The sequence below is a fragment of the Quercus lobata genome, chromosome 3 (assembly GCF_001633185.2).
Source record: "Quercus lobata isolate SW786 chromosome 3, ValleyOak3.0 Primary Assembly, whole genome shotgun sequence".
NCBI classification, from domain to species: domain Eukaryota; kingdom Viridiplantae; phylum Streptophyta; class Magnoliopsida; order Fagales; family Fagaceae; genus Quercus; species Quercus lobata.
This window is the reverse complement of record NC_044906.1, coordinates 6,325,437-6,335,479: the sequence shown is the minus strand read 5'-3', so window position 1 is coordinate 6,335,479 and position 10,043 is coordinate 6,325,437.

Genomic DNA, 10,043 nt, shown 5'->3' with positions numbered 1-10,043 from the left:
ATTTCCCTTTTTGGATCTTAGTGTTTTTCTGGGCGATAGAAATTTCGGATCATGGGCCCATACTGCGTCTGTCAGCGATGGGCTTTCACAGCGCATGGGACTATCTTCACACAGGTCCAACAGTCCCAATCCGTCAGGCCCATTAAGGTAGGCCCAACAGGCTCTATATTTTATCATCTTCAGTTGCCCCCTTCACCCCAATGATCCGTCTGTTTTTTGGTTCAAAGGATCAATGGGGTGACGATCCTAACGTAGGGGCATGACGGGTATTTGTATGACGGAAAGGTATCCGTGAGACCAAGAAAAATTTAACTGATTGACGGATTTATGGAATATAGTATGACGGTTCCAGGCAGATCAACCCGTCAAAAGAAGATTCATCAAGTTGACGGTTACATGAAGGGTACAATTAGTTGATGTGCCCTGACAGGTTGTCAACATTTATTGATCCTGCCACGTGTCAATCTCTGAGTGGCCGTTGTATAGGATCGAAGCGTCGCTTCGTCTTCCGTGCATCTCCTATATATATATATATAAGGCGCCTCACTCCCATTTGCACATTTTTAACAAGAAATCGACTGTCAGAGCGAAGCCGTCGACCTTGTCAGAGTACTCCGTCGAGGACGTGAATCTACCGATTACAACAACCGTCACCCCTAATCCGCCAAGTGTGGTAAGTACTTCAATACATAACCAAGTTACATTTCCGTCCATGCATTGTTGTTAGGCTTACTATACCCGTCAATGATTTCAAACCCGTCAGTCTTAGGTTTTATCGTCAATTGTAGGAAATGTCTAGTGCGTCAAGTAACCAGTCGGTGGTTCGTGACGGGACGGAATACGAGAATGTATACCCGTCCGGTCATAAAGACCAAGAGAGCCCCGGCGAAGATAGGAGTCCGTCCGCCTCCTCTTCGTCCTCTACAAATGAGGATGTGGAGATAGTTGAAATAGATGGTTCTGATGACGACGGGAATCAAGCACTGGAGTCCGTTGTAGGTGCTGATGGACTGCGGAAGTTCATCATGTTGCCAGAGTGGACAGTGCATAAGTTCACATCCGTCATCAGGGAGAAACATTTCAGCACTTTTAGAATTAACTTCCAAATCCCGGACTACGTTTCCATCCGTCTGCCCCATGTGTCGGAGAAGTGTTACTATGAAGGGGTAGAAGGTGTCGGAATATACGAGCAGGCGTTGAAGGCAGGACTTCGATTCCCGCTCTCTACACTTCATAGGGAACTTTTGCACTACCTAGGGCTGTCCGTCACACAGATATCTCTTAACGCCTAGAGAGTCTTCATAGCCATGGAGATTCTCTATGGTGCATGGTCGAACGGAGAGAGGAGACTGACGGTACGTGAATTGCTTCACTGCTACCGTCCAGACGAGATCTCTGGGTCAAGGGGGATGTATAGTTTTGCAAGCCGGAGCCCCATGTTGAAGGTGATCTTTGAGACCCCAGACTCAAATAGAGACTGGAAGAGTCGTTACTTCTTCCTGGAGGGTAACAGATGGATGAACCATCCAGGGGAGACGGAGTACCTGCCCGTTGACACAACCTGGGCAGTGATAAACCAATTGCGTATGCACCCGTCTTAGTTTTGTTCTGCTTTTCATATCCGTCCATTTTTATGTGTATATTCTGATCGTCTTTCTCTGTAGGTAGACGGCGCCCGCAAGTTAGCCTTGAGGAGTTCAGTTTCCTTGAAGAGATTTGCAGAAAAACTAAGCCGGAAGAAAGGACCTGGGCCAAGTTAGTGAATCCAAAAAAAATACATTGGTATTGTGACGGTCCAGAACCTACTCGCGAGGCCATTGCATACGACGAAAGAATACACAAACGTGAGTCCGTCAACTTTCACTCTTGAACTTAGCTTTTAATGAGTAAAAATCTTAATCCGTCCTGTATTTGCAGAAATGGACGACGCCAAGAGAAGGGCGATGATAAAATCACTAGCCGTCGAGCAAAAGAAGACGGGTGAAGTTGTTGTTCCTAAGATGCCGGGGTCGTCGGCTAAGAGGAAGCAGCCGCTAAAGTCTAACCGTCCATACAAGCAGCCAAAGGTTTCCTTGGAACCTGTTGTGGGCTTGATGGCTGAACGTGTTAAGACCGTCACCCAAGCCAAACATGGAACCGGTAAGGGCTTAATGCATGCCCCACCCGTCAACGAGGAGAAGCCCCCTTCCCTTCTCCGTGACGACTCGAAATATGCCTTGGAGAAACTTTCGTCGATAATTTCCACAGAGGATTATGAGGATCTGGGGAATCATTCGACGGAGGCAATGGGGGAGACGGGTTTATTCGCTGTTGGACAGGTAACTGTTTTTTCTTACCGGTTTACATCCGTCATTGTATGCCTGTCCACTCTTTGCTCTCAATCTAACACTTTGACTTTGCCTATTTCAGTCCTTAGTTATGATGAAGGGTTTGATGGATCACTGCCTCAACCGTGAAGCGGCTCTGGAGCGTGTACGGACAAAGGCTGGGCAGACGGAGGAGGAGCTTAGCCAACTGTACAAGTGGAAGTCCAAAATGGAGCAGAAGTTTGAACTGTCTGAGAAGACCAGGCAAGAGTTCGAACAGAGGACGGAAGAAGCTGAGAAGGCCTTGAGGGGAAAGGAAGATGAAGTAAAGGACCTGAAGAAGAAACTCCGTCAGGCCAAGGATGATGCCGTCAACGAGTATCGCGACTCAGAGGCATTGTTGAAGGAGCTGGGGGGATCGTTCCTTCAAGGCTTCGACGATGCACTCCGTCAGATAAAGAAGGCCTACCCAGAGCTGGACGTCTCCATGATATCCGTCAGCGACCAAGATCAGACATCTGCTCTGCCCGTCGCTTCAGACAATACGGAGGACCTCTTTGGAGACGAAGCAGCTCAGGGTGACGGAGAGTCCGCTATGCCGAAGGAGGTTCCTGTTGCCGACGCCAAGAAAGCTGATTAACCCCTTGTAATTGCTGAGGAGGATCTGTCCCCTTTTTATATATTTTTAGTACTTTGTAAACGGTTTATTTTAAGTTTGCTTTTGTACTGAACAATGTTTTTCTTTCATAATATGCTTCTTCATTATTTGTATCCGTTTAAGGATTTTCTCTCCGTCTCCTTATATATTAAGCGTTAATTTGGACAAACTGTTCTGTTTATCCGTCCACTTAAAAAGTTTTCCTCAACTTTAATCGGACCCGTCTATGACGTATACGATATACTATCCGTCCACTTTTATGGGCAGTTTTCTATCATGTCGATGGTCCGTTCACCTTGTGGTGGTTATACCGTCCACTTTATGGACTTATTAAATTATTCACCGTTTTGGTGATCCGTCCACTTCGTGGCGTCTACACCGTCCGCTTTATGTACGTATATAATTTATACGATATTTTGGACGATCCGTCCACTTTGTGGAGGCTGTACCGTCCACTTTATGGACTTGTAGAATTACTCACCGTTTCGGTGATCCGTCCACTTTGTGGAGGCTATACCGTCCACTTTATGGGCATGTAGAATTACTCACCGTTTTGGTGATCCGTCCACTTTGTGGAGGCTATACCGTCCACTTTATGTACGTATATAATTTATACGATGTTTTGGACGATCCGTCCACTTTGTGGAGGCTGTACCGTCCACTTTATGGACTTGTAGAATTACTCACCGTTTCGGTGATCCGTCCACTTTGTGGAGGCTATACCGTCCACTTTATGGGCATGTAGAATTACTCACCGTTTTGGTGATCCGTCCACTTTGTGGAGGCTATACCGTCCACTTTATGGACTTGTAGAATTACTCACCGTTTCGGTGATCCGTCCACTTTGTGGAGGCTATACCGTCCACTTTATGGGCATGTAGAATTACTCACCGTTTTGGTGATCCGTCCACTTTGTGGAGGCTATACCGTCCACTTTATGGACTTATTAAATTACTCACCGTTTTGGTGATCCGTCGGACATTCATCTTGTGAATTTCAAGTAATCATCTATGTAGGACGGTAACATCTGTGTAAGATGGTCCGTCCATCTTGTGGACTTTTAGCTAGCATTCGTTAACTTTGAGGACAATTGTAATGACATCCAAGTAGAAGAAGATCATAATTATATCTAATTATAAAGATGCGTAAAGGAAAAGTGCCTGCCCCCTTGGGCTTAAAAAAGGCATGACAAGATTGTGGCAAGAGAAACACAGTTTAAAGAAAAAAACTTATAAATAGTTAATAAAAGCCAAATGGAAAATTGGTTGCCGTTCGCCGTGTTACTATCACTGGTAGTATTTCCTCAAATGCTCAGCATTCCATGGATGCGGTAGCTTCTCCCCCTCTGTAGTCTCCAGGTGGTATGTTCCTTTCCTTTTCCACGCCGTGACTCTGTAAGGTCCTTCCCAGTTGGGGCCGAGTTTTCCTTGTGTAGGATCTCTAGCTGCACCCATGACCCTTCTGAGTACCAGGTCTCCTACTTGAAAGTCTCTGTGTCGGACTCGGGAGTTGTAATGTCTGGCCATGCGATCCTGGTATCTTGCGATCCTTTGCTCCGCCGCCGACCTTACCTCATCTATCAGGTCCAGCTGTAGCCTCATGGATTCGTAGTTCCTGCCTTCGTCATGGTTGTGGACCCTGTAACTTGTGAGGCCAACTTCTGCGGGGATGACCGCCTCACTCCCGTATGTCAGTCGGAATGGCGTCTCTCCTGTCGGAGTCCTCGCCGTTGTCCTGTATGCCCACAGTATGCTCGGTAATTCTTCGGGCCATATTCCCTTTGCCCCCTCGAGCCGAGTCTTGATAATCTTTAGCAGGGATCGGTTCGTGACTTCAACCTGGCCATTGGCCTGAGGATGGGCGGGTGATGAGTAGTGGTTTTTTATTCCTAGCTGTGTGCAGAAATCCCGGAAGTGGCCGTTGTCGAACTGCCTTCCGTTATCCGAGACAAGGACTCTAGGAATACCAAACCTGCATACGATGCACCGCCAAACAAAACTTCTAATGTTCTTTTCTGTAATGGTGGCCAAGGCTTCCGCTTCTACCCATTTTGTGAAGTAGTCAATACCCACTACCAAGAACTTTAGCTGCCTTACCGCCGTTGGGAAAGGTCCCATGATATCCAGTCCCCACTGAGAGAACGGCCATGGAGCCGTCATAGGGATCAGCTCCTCAGCTGGCTGTCCGATAAAATTGCTGAACCTCTGGCATTTGTCGCAGCTTTTAACGTAAGACTCGGCATCCTTCTGCATGGTTGGCCAGTAATACCCAGCCCGTACCAGTTTGTGCACCAACGACCGCGATCCAGAGTGGTTCCCGCATATTCCTTCGTGTACTTCCCTCATTACGTAGTCTGCCTCTTCAACCCCGAGGCATCTTAGGTAAGGGCGGGAGAAACCTCTCTTGTAAAGAATGTCTTTTATCAGGACGAATCTTGCCGCTTGGACTTTCAGCTTCCTCGCTGCCTCCTTCTCTTGTGGCAGTAACCCGTCCTTCAAGTATGAAGTTATCTGGGTGGTCCAGTTTCTTTCAGAGCGTATCTCCTGCATATTGTCGGGGTCTATTAGTGGAAAGAGTTGAACAAAGGAGAGTACATTACCCGGTGTCGTCACATGTTCTGCTGAGGCGGCTTTGGCTAGTCGATCGGCGAGATCATTTTCTCCCCTGGGTATTTGGACGACCGTCGCTTTTAGCCCGTTGACTCTTACCCTCACTTGATCAAGATATCTCTTCAACCTTTCCCCCTTGCATTCGTAGTCTCCGTTTACTTGATTGGTCACGACCTGAGAGTCGCAATGGACGGTCACACTTTCAGCTCCGGCGGCTTTGGCTAGGTCTAGTCCTGCCGCCACCGCTTCGTATTCTGCTTCATTGTTAGTAATGGGGAAGTCGAGACGGACCATACATTCGATCTTGTCTCCTTCGGGTGACAGCAACACTATGCCGGCCCCTCCAATTCGCCGATTGGATGACCCGTCGGTGTAGATGCTCCACTTGGGGGGTTCCTCTGCCCCCTTGTCCTCGTCACGCGTAAACTCTGCTATGAAGTCGGCTACAGCTTGTCCTTTAATGGCCACACACGGACGGTACTTGATATCAAACTCACTCAATTCTATTGCCCACAGCGTCAGTCGACCTGCGGCTTCAGGATTACTCAGTGCCCTTCGCAAGGGCTTGTCGGTCATTACGTTCACGGTATGGGCTTGGAAGTAGGGTTTGAGCTTGCGAGCCGCCGTGACCAATGCAAAAGCCAGTTTCTCCATAGGTTGGTATCTTTCTTCGGCACCGCGGAGCGCCCGGCTGGCGTAGTATACAGGCTTCTGTGCATTATCTTCTTCTCTAATTAAGGCCGAGCTGACGGCGACAGAGGAGACAGCCAAGTAGAGGAAGAGTTCATCACCTGGCTGCGAGGGACTCAATAGTGGTGGTGAAGATAGGTATGCCTTTAATTCCTCGAACGCTCGCTGACACTCGTCCGTCCACTCGAAGGATTTCTTCAATGTGCGAAAGAATGGCAAGCACCTGTCCGTGGCTCTCGACACGAATCTATTTAATGCCGCTATCTTGCCGTTAAGGCTTTGTATCTCCTTCACATTTCGCGGGGGGGCCATCTCTACTATGGCTCGGATTTTGTCCGGGTTAGCCTCAATCCCCCTCTGGGATACCATGAACCCTAGGAATTTGCCTGCCGTCACGCCGAATGCGCACTTCCCCGGATTGAGTTTCATGTTGTAGGATCGAAGTGTACCGAACGTTTCCTTAAGATCTTCCAGGTGGTCTTCCTCCTTCCGGCTCTTCACCAGCATGTCGTCGACATAGACTTGAACATTCCTCCCGATTTGCTGTGCGAACATCTTGTTCATTAGCCTTTGGTAGGTTGCCCCTGCATTCTTTAGGCCGAATGGCATTACTTTGTAACAGAATAGTCCTTGGCTGGTTACGAACGAAGTCTTTTCCTGATCGGCCTCGTGCATGCGGATCTGGTTATAACCCGAGAAAGCGTCCATGAAGCTTAATAATTGGTGTTGAGCCGTCGAGTCTACTAGGACGTCGACTCTTGGAAGGGGATAGCTATCTTTAGGGCACGCTTTGTTAAGATCGGTGAAATCCACGCACATCCGCCACTTGCCGCTCGCTTTCTTCACCATTACCACATTCGCCAGCCAATCGGGATAGTAGACTTCCCTGATGAAGCTTGCCTCTTGGAGTTTGCGGACCTCTTCCGCTATTGCTTGGTCTCGTTCCGGTGCGAACGCTCTCTTCTTTTGTCGAACGGGTGGAAACGAGGGCAATACATTCAATTTGTGTACCATGACCGAGGGATCGATTCCCGGCATATCGTCATGGCTCCAGGCGAAGACATCTTTATTGCTCCTCAAGAAAGCTACGAGTTCTTGACGGATTGCGGGTTTGGCAAGCGTTCCGATCTTGGTTGTTCTGTCCGGATTGGAACTGTCGAGATTTATCTCCTCCAGCTTCTCTGTGGGTTCCGCCACCGTTCGGTGCTCTTCTATGTTCAAAGCCTGGATTTGGTCTTGCATCTCCATCATAGCTACGTAGCATTCTCGTGCGGCAACTTGACTTCCGCGTAGCTCTCCTACCCCATACTCCGTTGGGAACCTGATCATTAGGTGGTAAGTTGACGTTGCCGCCTTCCATGAGTTGAGCGTAGGCCGTCCAAGAATAGCATTGTAAGCGGACGAGCAATCGACCACCAAGAATGTCACGTTCCTGGTTATCTGTTGGGGGTAATCTCCTACTGTCACCGGTAATGTTATCGAGCCCAAAGGGAATACCCTACTCCCTCCAAAACCAACGAGCGGGGCGTCCGTCGGTATTAGCCGCTCCCTGTCAATCCTCATTTGCTGGAATGCTGGATAGTACAAGATGTCGGCCGAGCTACCGTTGTCGATCAACACTCGGTGCACGTTGTAGTCTCTTGTTCGCATGCTGACGACGAGGGCATCATCGTGTGGATGGTGTAGGCGCCGTGCATCCTCTTCTGTGAACCCAACAATAGGGCCTTCTCTGCCTGCTATCCTTGGCACTCTGCCCGTCAACTGGACATTCTGTACCATCCGAAGGTATGTTTTGCGAGCCTTCTTTGACGATCCGGTCGCAGTAGTTCCTCCGATTATCATTCTTATGTCTCCTATTGGGGGTCTTGGTCGGTTTTTTTCTCGGCGGAGTTGTTGTTCCAGCGGGGGTTGGTCCGTTCTTCCCTTGTTGACGAACTTCTGCAACTTCCCTTGTCGGATAAGGGCTTCGATTTGCTGCTTCAAGTCGTAGCAATCGGCTGTGTCGTGGCCGTGGTCACGATGAAAGCGGCAATATTTGTCTCTGGGCCTTTTGTTAGGATCACTCTTCAGCTTTCCTGGGAACGTCAAGGACCCTTCATCCTTAATCTGCATTAGGACTTGGTCAATCGGTGCGGTTAGCGGGGTGAAACTTGTGAACCTTCCGCCTGTGGGTTTTGGACGTCTGTCCTCCCTTCGGTCTCCCATCCTTCCTTTCTTCCGCCCCTGGTCTTGTCGGGGATCTTCTTGTCTGTCTCTTTTCTTGGGTCTATCTTCTCGCGATAACAGTGCGTCTTCAGCGTTCATATACTTGGTGGCCCTGTAAAGCACCTCCGACATGGTCTTGGGGTCGTTCTTGTATAGGGAGAACAAAAACTTACCCCCCTTCAACCCATTCGTGAATGCTGCTACCAATATCTTGTCGTCGGCTTCGTCGATCGAGAGCGCTTCCTTATTGAAGCGTGATATGTAGGCCCGCAACGTCTCCTCCTCTCGCTGCTTTATGTTCATTAAACATGCCGTGGATTTTCGATACCGATGTCCTCCGATGAAGTGCGTAGTAAATTGAGCACTTAGTTCCTTGAAGGTGCTGATGGAGTTGGGTGCTAGTCGGCTGAACCAAATCCGTGCTGCGCCCTTTAGGGTTGTAGGGAAGGCCCTGCACATAATCGCGTCTGCCACTCCCTGAAGGTGCATCAGAGTCTTGAAGGTCTCTAGGTGATCTAGGGGGTCCTTGACTCCGTCATAACTGTCCATACTCGGCATGCGGAACTTATTCGGCAGGGGGAAGGAGTTGACGGCTGTTGTGAAGGGCGAGTCAGTCCTGTTGACAAGGTCGTCAAGATCACTTGACACTCGACCCTTGAGAGCGTTCATCATTACATCCATCTGTTCCTTAATCTCCTGCATCTCCACGATGATGGATTGGGGAGTCGTATCCGTCGGGGTAGGGATGTTAACGTCCCGTCGCACCGGTCTGCTCGGGGCGTTACTCTCCTGTTGTCCGTCCTGATCTCTCCTTTCAGCGCTGGTCCCTTCCTGATCCGCTCCTTGGTTATTGACCGCCGCATTCTTTTGGTTCAGTTGCTCTTCTAGGTCGTGGTTTTGTTTGGTTAGGCGCTCCACCACTGCGGCGAGCGTCCTGACCTGTTTCTCAAGGGCAGTCGTAGGGGTTTCTTCTTGACCGTCATGCGTGGTTGCCATTGAGCGCGTGAGTACCATGTAACTCTTTTGTCTAGGAAGCGATGAAGTGCCACACGTCCCCACAGACGGCGCCAACTGATGACGTTGTAGATTGTCACCAATGTGTTACACCGTACTCGCGACTCAAAATCGAACCTGCACGACAGAAACGATCGAAAGAAAACCTTTAGAGAGCACCGGTGTGGGGCCGGCCTAATACTCTCCGAAGGTTAAGTCAGAATTCGATTCTTTACTCTAGAACGTTAGGGAGGGTCAATTTTTCGTACCTTGATTTGCGCGAATGTTACTCCTTTTATAGCAATAGAGAGTTGGCTTTTCTTCTTGACCTCCAGACCTTTCCAATGTGGGACTCTGATACTATTTCCCCTATTGGATCTTAGGGCTTTTTCTAGGCAATAGAGATTCCGGATCATGGGCCCTTACTGCACCTGTGAGCGGTGGGCTTTCACAACGCATGGGACTATCTTCACACAGGTCCAACAGTCCCAATCCGTCAGGCCCATTAAGGTAAGCCCAACAGGCTCTATATTTTATCATCTTCACTATGGCAACTTGAGTGACAGTGAACTGGTGCAGTAT